This window comes from Solanum verrucosum, unplaced genomic scaffold, assembly GCF_900185275.1.
Source record: "Solanum verrucosum unplaced genomic scaffold, falcon-dt-bn FXZP01000147.1, whole genome shotgun sequence".
Taxonomy (NCBI): Eukaryota; Viridiplantae; Streptophyta; class Magnoliopsida; order Solanales; family Solanaceae; genus Solanum; species Solanum verrucosum.
The window spans coordinates 1,579,357-1,595,195 of record NW_026020343.1 but is presented as its reverse complement, the minus strand read 5'-3'; the positions used below and the strand labels follow the sequence as shown (position 1 = coordinate 1,595,195).

The following is a 15,839-nucleotide window of genomic DNA, read 5'->3' as shown; positions in this document are numbered from 1 at the left end:
AGTTGAGTTAAGGTGAGTATGGTTTCGATTTTATCAGTTCAAGCTTATGTTTATGTTTCAGAGTTCCCCTTGCATGCTCGTACATTCAATGTATTGACGTCATTTGGCGTGTATCTTTTTATGATTTAGATACATGTATTTATGGTCATTAAGAGGCTCTCTGTTGATACCACTTGCAATCTCGGTTAGCTTTGGTGAGCCCCCTTGCTTACGGAGGGTTCCACATTTATTTTTAGTCTTGTTAGGATGCCGTAGATCTTGTCCCGACTTCCATCATATTCATTAGAGGCTTCTTAGACAGTAGTGTTTTGAGGAGTCTTTTCCATTTCCATTGTTAATGTTTATGACTTGAGTTACCTTTTTATGGCTAGTTGAATGAGGCTTCTTAGACAGTAGTGTTTTGAGGAGTCTTTTCCATTTCCATTGTTATTGTTTATGACTTGAGTTGCCTTTTTATGGCTAGTTGAACTTTAAATATTCTAAGTTATTTATCTTGAGACATTGGAGTTAATCTTTGCAAATTGAGGTTATTTATTGTTGAGTAAGTTTTCCACTGAGTATTGAGCCAGGCCAAGGGTTCGCTTGAGGACCAACAATGGTTCTCGAGTGCTGGCCACGTCCAGGATGTAGGTTCAGGGAGTGACAAACTTGGAATCAAATCACAAAGTTCAAGAGTCATGTGGTGTCTATGAAGTCGTGTCTGTAGAGTCCTGATTATCGGTGTGAAGAGTGCCACATCTATAATCAGGAGGCTACAACATCTAGGAAATATCTCACTTCTTTCATACTATTTTTGTGCGATAGAGTTCAACTTTATAAAAGTTTCTTTCTAGTTCATGCTTACGCATATCTTTCAGATCATGCCACCACGAAGAGCTGTTCGAGGTCATTCTTCTAAGAGAAATGTTGATCCCTAGGATCAAGGGGTTCCCAATGCACCAGAAGTGCAACCCCAAAGAGAGATCACTAATGTTGGATGTGGTTGATACATCCAGAATACGTGAGCTTTTTAGGATGAATACCCTAGAATTCACAGGTTCAAGTGTCACTGAGGCTCCAGAGAACTTTGTGGAAGAGTTGCAGAAAGTGTTTGAGGTGATGCATGTTGCAGATGATAAGTGTGTGGAGTTAGCTGCATACCAATTGAAGGGTGTTGCTAGGGTCTGGTAGAACCAATCGAAGAAAAGTAGAGCTGAAGGGGCACCAATTGTGAGTTGGGTTGTGTTCGAAGAGGCCTCCATGGGCCGTTTCTTTCCGTGTGAGCTGAGAGAGGTAAAGGTAAGATAATTTCTCACTCTTAAGCAGGAGTCCATTAGTGTGCATGAGTACAGCCTCAAGTTCACTCAACTGTCCCGTTATGCTTCGGAGATGGTTGTCGACATGACGTGCAGGATGAGCTTGTTTGTGTCCGGGTTATCTCGCTTGTCAATTAAGGAGGGCAAAAGAGCTATGTTGATAGGAGACATGGACATAGCCAGACTAATGATCTATGTGCAACAAATTGAGAAAGTTAAGCTGAGTCTCGATAGTAGAAAACCAGAAATGCAAACCTGTCATGTTTTCAATAAAGGCCAAATGGACCTACTCCATCATCCGCTAGTGCAACTGCACCAAATTAGAGATGATTTCAAGAACCAAAATTCTCAAAAATTCAGAGCTAGACATGCTCAATCTCAGGGTATTGTGGCACCAGGAGGTAATTGGACTCCAACTTGTGCTAAGTGTGGTAGAAACTGTCGTGATGGCTCCATTGGTTGCTTCAAGTATGGTCATACATGTCACTTTATGAGAGAGTGCCCTAAGAATAGGCAGGGTAATAGTAATGGGGGAAATAGAGCCCAATGTTCTTTAGCGGCTCCGCTAGACAGAGCTGCTCCTAGAGGAGCCACTTCAGGGACAAGCGGAGAAGCAAACAATCTATATGCCATCACCAGCCGCCAAGAGCAAGAGAATTCACCTGATGTTGTCACTGGTATGATCAAAGTCTTTACTCTTGATGTATATGCATTACTTGATCCAGGTGTGAGTCTATCTTTTGTGTCTCTGTATATTTCAATAAAGTTTGATATGCTTCCTGAAAGACTTCTTGAGCCCTTCAGTGTTTCTACACTTGTTGGTGAATCTATTCTAGCTGAGAGTATTTATCGTGATTGTGTAATCTCTGTCAATCAGAAGGACACCACGGCTAACTTAGTCGAGTTAGACATAGTGTAATTTGATGTTATTCTAGGAATGGACTAGCTTCATGCTTGTTATGTGTCAATTGATTGTAGAACTTGAGTAGTTAAGTTTCAGTTTCCTAATGAGCCAGTTATTGAGTGGGGGAGAAGTTTAGTCGTGCCTAAGAGTCATTTTATTTTGTACCTTAAGGCTAGAAAGTTAGTTTTCAATGGGTGCATCTATCACTTAGTCCGAGTTAATGACTCTAGTGTTGAGACACCGCCTATTCAATCAGTTCCATTTGTAAGTGAGTTTCTAGAGGTCTTCCCAGATGATCTTTTCAGAGTCCCTCCTGAGAAAGAAATAGACTTCGGCATAGATAATTTTTCGGACAGTCGACCTATTTCTATTACATCATATAGAATGGCTCCAGTTGAATTAAAAGAGTTAAAAGAGAAATTGAAAGATCTTCTTAATAAGGGTTTTATACGACCTAGTGTCTCACCTTGGGGCGCTCCGATTTTATTTGTGAGGAAGAAAAATGGTTCTCTTAGGATGTTTATTGATTACCGCCAATTTAACAAGGTCACTATCAAGAATAAGTATCCACTTCCGAGAATTGATGATATTTTCGATCAACTTTAGGGTGCCACTTGTTTTTCAAAGATAGACCTCGGATCTGGCTATCATCAGTTGAGGGTAAGATAGAGTGATATTCCATAGACAGCATTTAGGACACGTTATGGTCATTATGAGTTCCTCATAATGTCTTTTGTCTTGACTAATACTCCTTCAACAGTCATGGATCTTATGAACAAAGTTTTTAAGCCTTATCTTGATATGTTTGTTATCGTATTCATTGATGACATTCTAATTTATTTGAGGAATTTCATGCTAGTCTTCCCAGAGTAGTTCTCCAAACTCCAAAGGATAAGTAGTTGTATGCCAAATTTTCTAAGTGTGAGTTTTGACTTGAGTCTTTGGCATTCTTAGGCCACATTATGTCTGGTGAAGGGATTTGAGTTGAAACTCAAAAGATTGAAGTTGTACAAAACTGGCCCAGACCTACATCTCTAACTGATATAAGAAGTTTCTTGGGATTGGCTGGTTATTATAGAAGGTTTGTCGAGGGGTTCTAATCAATTTCATCCCTGTTGACCAAGTTAACTCAGAAAACAATTAAGTTTCAATGGTTTGAAGCTTGTGAGAAAAGCTTTCGGGAATCGAAAACCAAGTTAACTACTGCCCATGTGTTGACCCTACCAGAAGGTACACAAGGCTTCATTGTGTATTATGATGCGTCCAGAGTCAGACTTGGGTGTGTATTGATGAAGAATGGTAAGGTTAATGCCTATGCCTCTAGACAACTTAATGTTCACGAGAAAAATTACCCTACTCATGATCTAGAGTTGGCTGCTATAGTATTCACTTTGAAAATATGGCTTCACTATCTCTATGGTGTTCATGTAGATGTGTTTACCAATCACCAGAGTCTACAATATATTTTAAGTCAGAAAGAGCTTAATCTCAGGTAGAGGAGGTGGTTGGAGTTACTCAAGGATTATGACATAAGTATTCTCTATCACCCAGGTAAGGCTAATGTTGTTGCTAATGCTTTGAGCAGGTTATCTATGGGTAGTACTATTCATGTTGAGAAGGGAAAGAAAGAATTAGTGAAGGATGTGCACATATTTGCGCGATTGGGAGTCTGGTTGTTGGATTCCAATTCAGGAGGAGACATGATGATTAATGGGGTTGAATCATCATTAGTATCTGAAGTGAAAGAGAGACAAAACCAAGACCCTATTTTTCTTGAATTGAAGGCAAATGTTCATAAGCAAAAAGTGATGGCTTTTGAACAAGGGGGAGATGGTGTGTTGAGGTATCAAGGTAGATTGTGTGTACCAAAGGTGGATGAACTCCAAGAGAGGATCATGAAGGAAGTTCATAGCTCTAGATATCCAATCCATCCGGTTCAACAAAGATGTATCGTGACTTGAGGGAAATCTATTAGTGGAGTAGTATGAAGAGGTGTATTGCAGAGTTTGTCACTAAGTGCCTGAATTGCAAACAAGTCAAGGTAGATCACCAAAGGCCTGCTGGTGTGGCTCAGAACATAGATATTCTAGAATGGAAGTGGGAAATGATCAATATGGATTTCATTACTGGTTTGCCACGATCTTGCAGGCAATATGATTTGATTTGGGTGATTGTAGATCGGATGACTAAATCAACCCATTTATTGCCGGTAAAGACTACCTATTCAATAGAAGATTATGCCAGATTATATATCTAAGAGATATTCAGACTTCTTGGAGTTCTTGTTTCAATCATTTCACATAGAGGTGCACAATTCACCGCATAATTTGGAAGTCATTCCAGAAAGGTTTGGGTTCAAAGGTAAATTTGAGTACTGCTTTCCATCCTCAGACTGATGGTCAAGGAGAGCGTACAAGTCAGACTTTAGAAGATATGTTCAGGGTTTGTGTGATTGATTTCAAAGGAAATTGGGATGATCACTTACCTTTCATAGATTTTGCTTATAATAATAGCTATCACTCTAATATCCATATGGCTCCCTATGAGGCTCTTTATCTAAGAAGATGTAGGTCTCTTATTGGATGGTTCGAGGTTGGTGAAGCTGGGTTGATAGGACCAGACTTGGTTTATCAAGCTATAGAGAAAGTGAAGATCATTCAAGAACGGTTGAAGATAACGCAAAGTTGTCAGAAATCCTATATAGATGTTAGGAGAAGAGACTTAGAGTTTGAGGTGGATGATTGGGTTTACTTGAAGGTTTCACAAATGAAGGGTGTTATGAGATTTGGAAAGAAGGGGAAACTCAGTCCCCGATACATTGGTCCTTACAAGATATCCAAGAGAATTGGAAATGTAGATTATGAGTTGGAGAGAGTGTTAGCATCAATTCATTCGGTATTCCACATATCTATATTGAAGAAGTGTATGAGCGATCCTTCACTCATTGTACCTACTGAAAATATTGGTATTAAGGATAGCCTATCCTATGAGAAAATACCCTTTGAGATAATTAATCGTCTGGTTCGGAAGTTAAGGACCAAGGAGATTGCATCAGTCTAGGTCTTATGGAGGAATTAGTTTGTTGAGGAAGCTACTTGGGAGGCTAAGGATGATATGAAGAAGAGATACCCATATCTCTTTGATTCTGGAGAAATTCCAGACCAAGGTGATAACTTTTGTCAATAACTCCTTACATTGATATGTTGAACTATGTTCTATTTGCATGTTGGGTGTTTGAGTTGGATGTTAGATGTTTTCCTACCCCTATTCATTTAAGAGTTGTCTCATTCGATGACGAATTTTCCCAAGGGTAAGATATTGTAACACCTCGGTCTTAGAAATAAGTTAAATTTAGAAAGAACTAAATTAGAAAGAGCTAAATTGAGATTGGTACAAGTTACACTTCAATTGTGAGTTTTAGGTCAACTTGAAATGACGATAACTTTCAGTACTGTATGAGTAAGGTGTCCCATATGGTATCAAATAAAATATCGTTGAGTCCTCTTTTTAACGCCACCAAGTTTATTAAAATTTGAGTTCAGATGAAGGAGATATACCCGTTTCAGTGCAACCTGTCTAGTTAAGGCAATTCATCCCTTTTAAGGAGGGGTATTTTGGTCTTTTCCTTACCCCCACTAGCCTAGCTCCTTTTTGTTAATCTTTAAGGGGTATAAACTGATTGAAATTATTTTTAGTCATTCCTAAACACGCTTATGGTTTTTGAGAGTAGTTCAAGAGGAGGAAAGAAGAATGTTCAAGATTCTTGCTAGCTTTGAAGATTTTCGCCAAGAATTTGATTCTTTCGAGGTATGTAACGTTTCATAGTGATGAGTCAGTTCACCCTCGCGCTAATCATGAGTTTCCTTATTGAATTCGTCCATTGGATTTTGTGTATTGATTTCTTGAGGTTTTGTTCTTCATTTTTTATTAATGGGGTTTAATCAGTTCTTGAGGTGAGGGTTTTAAGTTTGAGGGTTTTTCTTGAAGAAATTTGAGTATATTTTCATTTATTTGTGTTGGCTTAATGAATCTAAGGAAGTTTGGAAGAAATAAATCGATTCTAATTGAATTAGGACAAAAAATTGAAGAGGAAAAATTCTTAGGGTTTTCAGGGCAGGGCCTGGGGTGATGCGCCACATATGCGCTAGGGAGGCTGGCGCGCTGCACCTGCAGTGCGCCAGAAATAAGTTTCTAAAGTTTAGGGGCTGTCACCCTACGCCAAGAATGCACCAGGAATGCGCCAGGGTCGCCTGCCCCCATTTCTTTTCCGTCTTTCATCCCATTTGAGTTCTTTTAAAACGTATCTTCGCTCTCATATTAATTATAACTATTGAAACTACATCTAATCATTGAGAAATCCTATATTCCTAATCATAATTCTTGAATTCACATTTAAAATTCAAGATAAACTTAAGAGTAAAGTTCGAGGGAGTCCTTTGAGTCGTTTTGAGAAGTCTTTTACAATCTTTTAAAACTTGTTTGAAGACTTGAATACTTGAGTATGAGGATGACGAGAGTTAAGTTCACATTTTCATAATGAATATAACGGAACTAAGTATTCCTAAGTTTAAATGTTTTACATTTAAAACAAGATAAGGAGTTTTTGAGCATTATCTCTTTTAAGAGAATGTTTTGAGTAACAATCTTAAGTTTGAGAATGATGAATGTTTTTAAACATATGAGCATGAGTTATACATTATTGGGAGTAGTATTAAGCACCGATATGGGGATAAGTTCAGACAGCTCAAAATACTCATTAATAATGTATGCCAACATGGGTAAATGATTATACTTTTTAAATTATTCGTTATTGCTTTTAAGCATAACTTAGTGGATCCACTTAGTTGAGGATGTCCTATACTCCGGCAAGGTATAGGACATTTCTGGAAACATGGGTGAGACGTTGTATCATCACATAGCTCATAGTGATGGTTGTCGATTAGAGAATATCCCAATTAAGAGTAAAGAATTTATTATTGTATTTTCATATACATTGAGTTACTATCTACTGGTTTAAATGCTTTTCATACATTGCATTTTTATTGTTGCCTTCCTATGGAGTTTAGTTGAGTTAAGTTTAGGTGAGTATGGTTTCCTTTTTATCAGTTCAAGCTTATGTTTATGTTACAGAATTCCCTTGCATGCTCACACATTCAATGTACTGATGCCATTTGGCATGCATTTTTTCGTGATGCAGATAAAGGTATTAAGGGTCATCAATATGCGCTCCATTGATACCACTTGCAGTGCCGATTAACTTTGGTGATCCTCCTTGCTTTCAGAGGTTCCACATTCATTTTTAGTCCTTTTAGGATGTCGTGGGTCTTGTCCTGACTTCCATCATAGTCATTAGAAGCTTCTTAGACAATAGTATTTTGAGGACTCCTTTCCATTTACATTGTTAATGTTTAAGACTTGAGCTGCCTTTTTATGGCTAGTTGAATACATTAAATATTCGAAGTTATTTATCTTGAGACATTTGAGTTAATCTTTGCAAATTGAGGTCATATATTGTTGAGTAAGTCTTCCGCTGAGTATTGAATCAGGCCAAAGGTTTGCTTGCGGACCAACAATGGTTCTCGAGTGCCGGCCACGTCCAGGGTGTAGACTTGGGGAGTGACAGACCAAATTGATGAAGCCGTAACAACTATTTGTGAAATGGCTTATAGTGGAGAATCGTTGGTTGCGGTATTCCTTAGTTATGATGAAGACGAGAATAAGTCACTATGATGAGGTGGTTGTTGGTGTAGGATCTTTCACATCTAATCCAAAGAAATTAGACATTGATGTTTCCAATCGAGAAGCCCCACCAGCCAAGCCATCCATAATAGAACCTCCAAAATTTAAGTTGAAAGCTCTTCATTCACTTCTTTTGTATATCTTATTGGGGGCTGACAATATATTACCGGAAATAATTACAAATGACTTAGAAAAATGGCAAGTGAATTCATTGATCAGCAATTTGAAAAAATACATTAAAGCTTTGGGTTGTTCTATTGCAGATATAGTGACAATTTCTCCAGGAGTTTGTACTCATAAAATTCATTTAACTGAGGGGTGTAAGCCAAGCATATAGAACCATCAGAGATTAAACCCTCCCATGCAAGAAGTACTGAAGAAAGAAATCATAAAGTGGTTGGATGTGGGTGCGATCTTCCCAATTGCGGATCGCCAATGGGTAAGCCCCAGTTCAATGTGTCCCAAAAAGAGAGGCATGATTATAGTCCCAAATGAGAAGGATGATCTTGTGTCAATTAGACCAGTGCCTGATTGGAGAGTGTGCATGGATTATTGGAAACTAAATTCATGGACCGAGAAAGACCATTTGCTTATGCCCTTCATTAACCAAATATTTGATCGTCTTGCGGGAAAAGGTGGTACTACTTCTTAGATGTCTATTCGGGTTACAATCAGATCTCTATAGCATTGGAAGATCAAGAAAAGACCATCTTCACTTGTCCTTATGGGATGTTTGCCTTCAAGCAGATGCCTTTTGGATTCTGCAATGCACCAACAACTTTCCAAAGGTGCATGTTGTCTATATTTGCTGATATGGTGGAGAAATCTAGGGCAGGGCATAAATACCAAAAAACTGAAATACCAAACCGAACCAATTTTTTTTGGTATTTTGGTTTCGGTATTTCAGTTTTTGGTTCGGTATTCGGTATAATTTTTTGTATTTTTTGGTATTTCATTTTGATTTTTGATGTTATTTTTAAGACAGCAAAGATGCCTGATGAATGGAGGTGGAGTACAATGGTTCCGTTGTATAAAAACAAGGGTGATATCCAGAACTGTAACAACTACAGGGGTATCAAATTGCTAAGCCATACTATGAAGATTTGGGAGAGAGTGGTGGAGATGAGGGTGAGAAGAGGGGTGTCCATTTCTGAGAATCAGTTTGGATTCATGCCGGGACGGTCGACTACCGAAGCCATTCATTTTATGTGAAGACTGGTAGAAAAATATAGAGAAAGGAAGAGAGACCTACATATGGTGTTCATTGACCTTGAAAAGGCCTATGACAAAGTACCGAGGAATGTCCTATGGAGGTTCTTGGAGGCTAAAGGTGTCCCGATTATTTATATTAGGGCGATAAAGGACATGTACGGTGGAGCCAAGACTCGGGTTAGAACGGTTGGAGGTGACTCGAAACATTTCCCAGTTGAGATGGGGCTGCACCAAGGATCAGTCCTTAGCCCATTTCTATTTGCTTTGGTGATGGACAAGTTGACGCGGTCTATTCAGGAGAGGGTCCCATGGTGTATGTTATTTGCGGATGACATAGTACTGATTGATGAGACGCGGGACAGAGTTAATGCGAGGTTGGAGGTGTGGAGACAAACGCTGGAGTCCAAAGGGTTCGGTTGAGTAGGACCAAAACAGAATATTTGGGGTGTAAATTCAGTGATGCATTGGATGAGGCAGATGTGGATGTGAGACTAGCCACACAGATCATCCCTAAGAAAGATAGTTTTAAGTATCTTGGGTCTGTAATCCAAGGGAGTGGCGACATCGATGATGATGTCACACATCGCATTGGGGTTGCTTGGATGAAATGGAGGCTTGCCTCTAGAGTCTTGTGTGATAAGAAAATTCCACCTAGACTTAAAGGTAAGTTTTACAGAGTGGTAGTTAGACCGGCCTTGTTGTATGGAGCGGAGTGTTGGCCAGTCAAGAACTCACATGTCCAGAAAATGCATGTTGCGGAGATGAGGATGTTGAGATGGATGTGTGGGCACACTAGGAGTGATAAGATTAGAAATGAAGTTATCCGGGAGAAGGTGGGAGTGGCCTCTGTGGTGGACAAGCTGAGGGAAGCGAGATTGAGATGGTTTGGACATGTGAAGAGACGGTGCACAGACGCCCCAGTGAGGAGGTGTGAGGGGCTAGTTGTAGATGGTACGCGGAGGGGTAGAGGTAGGCCTAAGAAGTATTGGGGAGAGGTGATTAGATAGGACTTGGCTCAGCTTCGCATTACCGAAGACATGACTCTAGATAGGAAGGAGTGGAGGTCGCGTATTAAGGTTGAAGGTTAGTAGGGCTAGCGTGTTGTCCTCCCTTGAGAGGGTATGTGTTGTTAGCGTTTGTAGTAGTCCTAGCCTTGCACTTGAAGTTCCTGTCTGTGCTACCTATAGCCTTTTGTTGTTTACTGCGTTTCACTTATCGCATTATTCTATGGATGTTACTGTCTCATTTGTTGATTATATACTTTCCTTCTTATTGGATTTTATATACACTGTTTTCCTCGCTGTTTACTTGGATTTGATGTACTTGAGCTGAGGGTCTCTCAGAAACAGCCTCTCTACCTCTACGAGGTGGTGGCAAGGTCTGCGTACACTCTACCCTCCCCAGACCTCACCTAGTGGGATTTCACTGGGTATGTTGTTGTTGTTGTTGTTCAGTTCGGTTTTTGATATGTGACTTTTGCATTATTCGGTATTTCAATTTACCGAAATATATTATATTATAATTATAATATATATTACTATTAAATTAATTATTAAATAATAAATATTAATATATGCACAATTGAATTAGGTCACTGGATAACCCATACTTCACTTTTAACTTGAGTTTTCATTCTTCTTCGGCGCCGCTTTCACGACCCGCTTTCCTACTTCCACTTCCAGCATCGTCACGTCGACCAACGACCGGCCGACTAGCAGCCGACCAGTAGAAGTGGCCAGCCGACCAGCAGAAGCGGTCAGCCGACCAGCAGCAGCACTCTAGCAGGTAGTGCGACATCTTAGTACAACATGTAGAGAAGAAAAATCTGAAACCATCTCTCTTTCCATTGATAACAAGCACCGTTGTGTTAGTGATGCTTATTCACGATCGACTACCTTCCTGTAACAAAAAACTAAACTGATAAAAATCGAACCAAAATAACATAATTAAACTTAAATAATAAAAATCGAACCAAACCCAAATAATTTGGTTCGGTGTTCAGTACACGTGGTACAAGAATCGAAAACCAAAAAAACCAAAACCGAATCGAAATACCGAATGCCCAGCCCTAGAGAAATCCATGGAAGTCTTATGGATGATTTTTCCATTGTTGGAAACTCGTTTGAAGAATGGTTGAACAATTTGGGGAAAGTCATGCAACGATGTGTTGAATCAAATTTAGACCTCTATTAGGGAAAGTGTAATTTTATGATGAAGGAAGGGATAGTCGTTGGGCATAAGATCTCAAATAAAGGGATCGAGGTTGACCAAGCTACGATCGATGTTATTGCCAAGTTGCCTCCAATTTTGGTGAAAGGTGTAAGGAATTTCCTGGGCCATCGGGATTCTATCGGCAATTCATAAAGGGTTTCTCTAAGGTGGTTGTTCCTTTCTGTTGATTGCTTGAAAAAGAAAGTGTGTTTGATTTTGATGCACACTGTAACAAAGCATTTGTGAGCTTGAAAAAGAAAGTGTGCTTAATTGTGTTCTTGATTTACTTGAGGACAAATAAAAGTTTAAAGTGGGGGTGTTGATGACTTGTAGATTTCCACTCACTTGAGGCATTTTTAGTTCAACAAATAGTGTCCTCAATACCTATTTATTTCCTTATCTAATGATATGTTCATATTTTGCAGCTACGAAGGCTAAAGGACAGGGCAAGGATGAATTTAGGAAAAAGAGGCCAAAACCACCAAAAGGAGTGTAAACTCCCATCTGAAGATTGCCTAACATAAAGGGTGGCTCGCTCAACAAGGCAAACCTCACCGAAAGTGACAATGTTCGATGATAAAACATCTAGGCGATTGGTGAAAAAAGAATACATTATTGATGTGTCTGTTTACATCCCTACTTTATTCAAGTAGGGCTAAACTTCGTGGTGATTGAAAAAAATAAAATTAATTAAATTTTAAAAGAATTTTAAGAAAAAATCAATTTTATGGAATCGACCGCCTAATTTAAGGCAAAACTAGGAAACCGATTTATTATTAACTAAAAGAATGTCTACGAAACCAATAAATTCTAGGTAAGGGTTTAGGTTATTCCGAAGAGAATGAGTTAGGCATCCTTCGAAATCCTCAATTGTGGGTCCTGACTGAATTCATTTTTTCAAATTGAGGAGGGGATAAATTAATATACAAGTAAAACAAACATGCGATATATAGAAGTAATAAAGCAAAACAATAATATCAAAAAGGGCCTAAGTTTGCCTAACATCGATAATATATACAATAGTGAATAAAAAAAATAATTCGTACTCCATTCGATTAGCTTCAATGGGAAGCAACTCCGGGGTACCTATAAAGACACTTAGTAAAAGTGTTAGTAATAAATATAAAAGAATAAGAATAAATGAATCAAATAATAACTTTAAAAATAAAATTTTGTGTTATTAACATGGGAGGCCTTGGTAATCGACGGTAATTTCTTCATCGGCCAATTTTAACAAACAAAATATATAAACTTAAACTAAAATTTGTCTTTAATATTGGGGAGGCCTCGAAAATCGACGAAGAGATTTTTTCATTGACCAATTTTAACATACAAAATATATTCAATATTAATTAAAAATAACAATAAATGACATAAAACAAAAGTAACAAACCGAAACAGTAGCATGAAAAGTATAAAATTATTGAAGGCAACAACATTCCAATATAATAACTAACATCAAATCCAACAAAATGTAACAAACATAATTAAATTATTAAACTAATAAAGTAAACATCAATCAAAATAAGATAAGCATACCAAACAAATGAGTAATAAATAAAATATTCACAATGAATTAAAGACACAAAATAAAACTAAAACAAATAATGCAATATCAACCGGTAACTAAGGTCATAAAAAATTAACAATATAAAATAACAAGATAGTAACGATAGAATAAATGAAAGAAAAAGAATAGTAAATACAGTAGCTAGAGATTTAATTGGCATGGGGGAAACTCCAAAAACTTAATTTAAACAATAACCACTAAATTTATTTTTGATTTATTTTTTAGGGTTAGGTTATGAAAAAGTGAAAAGGTGGGAAAAAGTGGGGTATGGTTGCGGGGTTATGGACCATTTTAACATTTTTAGAAACTTGGGTATAAAATAAATGTTTATTAAAATACTACCAAGCCCCTTTTATATTTATTAAATATTCTATTTTTAAAAAATTCATTTAATTATTCAATAACTTTCCTCTCTCTTCTAAACCTCTCTTCTTCCCTATTTTCTTGAGTAGCTCAAAGATTTGAAATATTTTTTTTCTCCAATCTTCTTCCCCAAGTCAAAACATTCATCATCTTGTGCTCAGGTAAGTTCATTTTTCTTTCCCGAACAATTTTTGCTTCATTTTACTATTTTTTGTTGCATTTTAATTTAGTCGATTTTGAAAATTTACAAAAGTTTAATTGTTCTTGATTAAATTTGTCAAAATTTGATAAGTTTTGATTTCATGTTCTTGATTTCGCATCTTTAATTGCGTTTTTCTTTGGATAATGATTAGAAAATTTTTGAACTTTTATGTTTATATCATATATTGATTTTGAATTTTTTTTCTACATTTTAGTAGATAGTAATGGTGTTCTGGTTGCTGTCTTTTGCATTCTTCCTTTCTAGAATTACTGCTTCTTGTTTTGCATGTTTGATAGAGTTCTTTTTTGTTTCAGTTAATAGACTAGTGGTCGATAGATTGAACACTACAAATTTGTTTTTGCTTATAGAGTGTAAAATATGGCTAAAGATAGAAAATCATCAAAGAATTTGTTTCTACTGCTTGTAGCAGTAAGAAACGTAAAGCTAAAGAAGTTGATCACTTTTACAAAAATTTCTATAAGAGTAAGGATGACGGTTTTATCGTGATCACTTTAGAAAAATTCTAATTGATCAAAAGTTCTATGCTGATTCCAAACAAATCTGTTTTGAATGCTTGAGATATTTGTCGAAGCATTTTAAATAAAATAAATAAATGATCTGTTATATGTTGTTGCGGTGTGCGAAGAATAAAAAAAGGGGCAAAAAACTTAAGTATACAACTTAATAACTTTAATTACACAAATATAGCAATACTTTTTTTTTCAATTGAATAGCAATATTTTTTTTCAAAACTGGAATTCTTATCAAAATAATAATAAAAAAAACGTTTACCAAGTCAGCCACAATTATCCATATTCCTTAAATTTCTCCAATTATTTTACATTCCCTGATTTACTCCAATTTGTTATATATCATATCCCATAATGAAAGGAAACCTACAAAAATAAAACTTATGTTCCAAACTAAGATCGACGATCAAATATGCAGACCAATAAATTTTTAATTCCAATTAATCACAGCGGGCGTTGGGACTCATCAGGTAATCTCTTTGGTAGTAATTCCTTTGGTTTTGTCAAATTTGGTGGAATATACATTCTTAAGATTTTGGTTAATGTTCTGGTGCAACGGTAAAAGGTATAATTATTAAATATATTTTAAGATTTAGCAATTGTTTGTGGAATATTAATAGGATTTTCACATAATTTGCGTTTTAATTTTTTTTGGTATTTATTCGTTGTTTATATTAATGATTGTGGTGTAATACAACAACATCATATGATTTTGGTTGTAATCTGATGAGTCGAAAAAGTTTTTTTTAAAAATATTTAGGTTAAATTGATTAAAGCACCAAGTTAATATAAAATCATTAATTAAGTGGTTTAATTGGTATGTTACATGCCGAATGTTAACATATTTTACCAATAGTTTCTTTTGGTATGTGATATGGTGTACACATAGCAACTTCAAGTTAATTTCAAGTACATATTTTTGTGTATTTAGTTGTATTATTTGGTATATAAAATATAAGTTTCAAAAAAAAATTCGGTTAATGTTTTGGTGTATTTTATTTAACTGAATTGGTGTAGACAATAATTTGAAAATTGATCATATGTGATCTAGTACTTAATCTGGTATATTTGTTTCTATAAATTGGTGGTAAATTAATACTATGATAAGTGTGTTGGTGTATTTTTGGGTTAAATGTCAGATTACTATTGATACATCGATTGGTGTAATACATTGTATGGTTTAACTGATTGTGTGAATTACCATAAATTGGTTTAGGTATGTGATGTGGTATTTATGCTGGTATATTTGTTTCTAGTAAATGACACCAAAATAATACTATGATGTATGAGTTGGTGTATTTATTGGTCTAATATATAATACCATAATTTCAAAATACGTAATAAATTATTGATGTATGAGTTGTTGTATTTATTGGTGTAATAAATTATTTGGTGTAATTGATGGTGAAAATTAAGGTGAAAATTTTGGTGAAAACATTGGTGCACATTTTGGGCAATTACTAAAGTATATCGATAATTGTCTTATATACCATCGAATACCAATGTAACTACCAAACTGTTTAAATTGATGAGTGTATAGATTTATTCTGCAATTTTTTTAAAATTTATTAATAATTTGAATTTTTCTATAGGTAATTACGTGGATTACGAAATTGAAGGAGTGATGTATGATGCAAACACCAAATACGAAGGCTTGATTACTACTATATTTTCACAATTGGGTGTGGACCCGACCATTTATCATTTGGAACTCAAGTATTTCGTGATTGGTCCATCACCACCAATGAAGATTCATAACGATATGTGTGTATATAATTTCAGCCTAAAACAAAATAATTTTAGTGAAACTACT

The 15,839-nt window shown here is 36.3% G+C and overlaps 1 pseudogene; it reads left to right on the top strand.

The window, feature by feature from the left end:
* Positions 1 to 903: 903 nt before the first annotated feature.
* Positions 904 to 10,127, top strand: LOC125837446 (uncharacterized; annotated as a pseudogene).
* The last annotated feature ends 5,712 nt before the right edge of the window (positions 10,128 to 15,839 follow it).